Here is a 4,851-nt window from a genome sequence, read left to right on the forward strand (position 1 = left end):
ATACGTGGCTAGCAATAAAAATGATCACATAATATTTATGAAAATGATTGTAATTCTACCCATAGATACAAAGTCATCTGCCAATGATTTTCTCCACATCAGTACTATATGTTAACATGTTAGGACATAAATGTTTTTATTACATGCTAAAATTATATGAGAATTATAAAGGAATCATAGGACATAGGAATGGACATAGGACATAGGACATAGGACATAGGAATCATAGGAATCATAGGACACAATATTGCAACTTAATACTTCTCTGCAGAAAACCCTTGAGATAGAGATACTGTTAATATTTAAGCATATTAATTACTCAGAAAATGGTCTAAACTGTTTGAAATTAGGATCATCTGGTCCACCTTTTTTTTTCTTTTTTTCAGAGAATATGACACAGACTAGAGAAAGTAAAAATCATTTCTTTTCAAGGACATTGGTATTTTTTTGCTTTGGCTTGGTTCATAAAATCACAGGAATTCCTGAATTGGTGTTTCTCTCATGAGTGCCATTTACAGAGGAAACAGATGGGACTTTTCTTCCCATAAAGACTGTATGTGGCTGCAGGAGTTAAACATATTTCTCAACTGCAATCTGGCACTGCTTTTTAATTTCTCAAATTGAAAAAAACATAAGGCAAAAATTATGAGCCATTTCTCTTGTTATTATACTGATTACATAGATTCATCGTGAACAAGACAGATGCTAATTTGTGCATAAAGCATATTCCTTTTGACAGGAAAATATACATAAGTTGTGGTTGAAAAAAGACAAGGATAGTGTTAAAACCATTTTTCGATTTATGTGGAAAGTTTCCAGTGAAAGACATGATCTCCTGCTTTATCACATCAACAATAATTCCTAGATACAGAATGTCAGTAAAGACACCCAAACAAATCTCTTTCTATGGAGTCCGGTGTCTTGGCAATTGGGAATTTTTGAATCAGTGGTGAACCCAAGCAAATCAAGGAAGGTGAGTGGGATGGAGAGAAAACAATGAGGTCACCTGTGCCCCAATTTCTTGCACCATTTCTTCTACAGAAATTCCAATGTGACCTTCAGCAAGTCCCTTAACATATTTTGGTTTCTGCTTTCCTATTTCTAAATTCAAGATATTTGGGTCACATGCTGGCTGTGTACCTTTTAGCTATAAAATGTGATATATGGATTCTATTTTTCAAGCTATGTAGAATGAGTTTGTGGTATAAAGTTGAACTGATATAAATTTAGAGTCAAATAACCCCCACGACAGGTGGATTTTCCCCAAATCCCATTATGACCTAGAAAATTTGGTATTAAAAGCAACTTCCCTCCTGATAATCTTATAAGTACTTAAGGGTCAGAAATTCAAGACCTAGTCAGTGGAACAAGAATGATGTCTGCCAAGAATGATGGCAAAGCAGAGTTTTAGAAGAGTGGAAGAGTAAAGCTTAAAGCTGGGACAATGTCTGTGGTGGTGGATGAACTTCTATTTAACCTGTAATAAAAATCATACTTTTCTTTCAATGCCTAGTCAAAAAGCTACTTACCCCATAACACCTTCCCAATTGCCCCTCCCCCACCCTGTTTTCCATTCCGTTTTCCTACCACTTTGTTCTTTGTCCCTTTGATGTGGTCTTCTATTAAAATTATCTACATATTAATTCCTCCCACAGTTTTGTAAATTTCTTGAGCCTTCAGACACTTCTCTTCCATTTTTGTGTTCATTCTTCCATTCTCTTCTCTCACTATTCTCCCACCCCTACTCCCAGACCACATCGTCTAAATATCGAGTAGTACCTACTCAGTATTTCTCTCTCAAATTTAACATTATTTCAATTGACTGATGTGAATATATATGTCAGAGCATCAAAATCATTGAATTTGAATGGTTTCTTGATTCATTATGATTGTAGACAGTTAAGTACCCATCAATCTCTGGCAGACAAATGTTAAGATTTACCTGACTGAGCTTGTTGAAGTCAGGGACGATGTCTTGTCCAGATTTGCGCTGTCGGCACTGGTCACGGCATCGGGCACTAAGCATGTGCTCTCTTAAGGCTTACTGAATGGAACAATCCTGACCTATGAGCTAGGTTAGGATTAGATGGGGAGCTGTGTAGAGAAAACAAAAGATTAGTTTTTTCTTGGATGAATTCGAAAGGGACGTCCAAGAAAATAAATAAGGGATTGCAGCTCTCTATGAACCATATTATCTGCCATATTTTCAGAGTAACTAGTCTTTAACTAACTACAGTTGACCCCAGAGCAACTCGGGGTGGGGAGGTGGTTAGGGGCGCTGACCCCTGCACAGTCCAAAATCCACATGTAAGTTCACTGTCTGCCCTCCCTATCTGGGGGTCCAGATCCGTGGACTCAACCAATCAGGGTCATGTAGTACTGTAGCATGTATTTACTGAACAAAACCTGTGTATAAGTAGACCCTCACAGTTCAAACCTGTATTGTTTAAGAGTCAACTGTAGTCTCATTTCAACAATAAATAACTTTTTAATAAACTGTGTGAGACACTGCGATACAAAGGGAATCTTATTAACATTCTAGACTGAATCATCTAAGGTTTTTAATCTCATTTTCTTCTTCTTCTTAAATACCCCCAAAGCAGCACTTACTTACCCAACGAATTCCAAAACATTTAATTTAGAAGTCTGGCATTTCATAATCACCGATTTTGATTGACATGGGTTGACACATAGGACGATAGCCAAAGAGTTAGAAAACATAAATCCATGATTCTTAAACAATAGTAACCAAAAAAAAAAAGTTACAGATATCAAAACTTTAGCTGCATCGCACTGAAAAGAAGGCTTGTGCACCTCATAATTTAAAGAGGCAAAACAAGGCGCTACTGTAAACCTCACGTTAAACAGCTTATTATTAAGCTGATGGAAAGGAGCAAGTGGTCTCTCCATCTCAGCTTCCCTTAACAGTTTTCCATCAGCTAAAGAAAGAGGCGGGAGGGGTGAATTCATTTATGCATGCACAGATTTACTGCTTTAATAAAACACTATCAGCTTGTTTTAAATGAACTGTTTAAACACCGACTGCAGCCTGTGTCGGCTAATCCTCCGTTCTAACCTCCCCATTGCTTTCACCTGCATTTCACTTAGCTTGGCAGGCAGAGTAAAATGCCTCCTTCAGAACGCACCTGTCTGCACAATCGGAAAAGAAAGCTCCCGTGGGCTCACAGCAAACCGTCAGTCCCGCAATGCCCATGAATCTGTCCGGAACTGCTGCCCGGGGGAGCGCAGAGCATATCTGAGTAGATCCGAGTAGCTGTCCTGCCATACAGATAGGTTCAGCACTAGCTACGGAGTGACTGGAGCGAGGAAGGGGCGGTGGTGCTGGGGTGAGGGTAGGCGTCGGGCCGAGGCGCCCGCGTGGCCCTTCTCCGGCTTCCTCGTCCTGCTGGTCGCTCCTCCGGAGGGTGAGGTTGTCTCACAGCAGATGCATGATGAGCGTGGAGTCCTTATAGGAATCCCCGTTTAATGTGTCCAGCTCGCCTGCGGCATCTTCGGAGGCTTGTTTGGCTAGAGGCAGGGCTCCTCCGGCGCTTTCTGGGTCTCATAGTAGAACACGGAGAAGTTGAGCGCCAGGCCCAGCTGGACGAGGTGCGTGGGCTGCATGTGCTCTTTGCTGATTTCGAAGGCTTCCTCGTGGTGGCCTCCGGAGCTTCGACCACACTGTTTTTCTCCTCGCCGGAAGCTGCCTCTGCCCGGTAGCGGAAGTAGTCGCCTTTCATCTTCAAGTAGAGGACATTTCCTCTCACACTGGAAATCAGTGCAGTTTTTTTTTTTTTTTTTTGCGGTACGCGGGCCTCTCACTGTTGTGGCCTCTCCCGTTGCGGAGCACAGGCTCCAGACGCGCAAGCTCAGCGGCCATGGCTCACGGGCCCAGCCACTCCGCGGCATGTGGGATTCTCCCGGACCGGGGCACGAACCCGCGTCCCCTGCATTGGCAGGCGGACTCTCAACCACTGCGCCACCAGGGAAGCCCTCAGTGCAGTTCTTGATGAGGAAATTGTCCAGCAGAGCCGGCACGACGCTGCACACCGTTTCCATCTCCTTCTCAATCTACGCCTGGTAAGCCTTAACCTTCCCCTGTTTCTTCTCATTCCCGTCGGCCATGGTTTTCTGCTCGATGCTGCTGCTAACCCTCCAGGAAGACCGCTGGGCACCGACCACGTTCTTGTAGGCCTGGGAGAGGGGGTTTCGGTCTTCACTGGGGAGAGGTTCGTTGAGCTCGGTCACCGCCTTCATGGCGGAGGCCTTGTCGTCGCAGCGCTCCACATGCGCGGCCAGCCGCGCCCGCTGCAGCAGTCGCTCGTAGTCCCCGTTACCGCTAAGGTCCGGCTTCACTTAGCGCCCAGCTCTGCTCCGCTCGCTCGCTCGCGTGTGCGTTCCGGGTCTCCGCGGAGGCTGCCGCCGCGCACGCGCACGCGCACTGGCTCAGCGGCGGCCCAGGCAGCAGGCGGCAGGCACCGCCGCTCGCCCTCTCGCTGGCTTGGACCGCGCGCTGTATTACCTCATTTTCAGATGTGTCTGGAGTGTTGAAAAAAGTTTATAGTTCCTTTTTCCTCCTTTCTAACATATGATTGAGATTTTTTATCCACTTCATGATCTGATGAAAGTGCTTTAGAGGTTTCTTTCAGTAAATATTTTCCAGTTTATAGCATTCATTCTTAAATTCCCTCTAGATACCAACAAAGCAAGTAAAGAAGTAGACTTGCTTCCCTTCTCACTGCAGGAAGGAAGTTAGATAACCGATAACCCCAAATTGCCTCAATAAAGTTTGAACAAACCTCTGTCTCTGGTGTTAAGACTTAAGAGTAAGGTCCGTGGTAATAAATGTTA

At 44.1% G+C, this 4,851-nt stretch overlaps 1 pseudogene; it reads right to left on the reverse strand.

Annotated features, from left to right (window-relative positions):
* Nucleotides 1–2,701: 2,701 nt before the first annotated feature.
* LOC101317343 (14-3-3 protein eta-like) lies at nucleotides 2,702–4,395 on the reverse strand (annotated as a pseudogene).
* Between the last annotated feature and the right edge of the window lie 456 nt (nucleotides 4,396–4,851).

The sequence above is a fragment of the Tursiops truncatus genome, chromosome 4 (genome assembly GCF_011762595.2).
Source record: "Tursiops truncatus isolate mTurTru1 chromosome 4, mTurTru1.mat.Y, whole genome shotgun sequence".
Lineage (NCBI taxonomy): Eukaryota > Metazoa > Chordata > Mammalia > Artiodactyla > Delphinidae > Tursiops > Tursiops truncatus.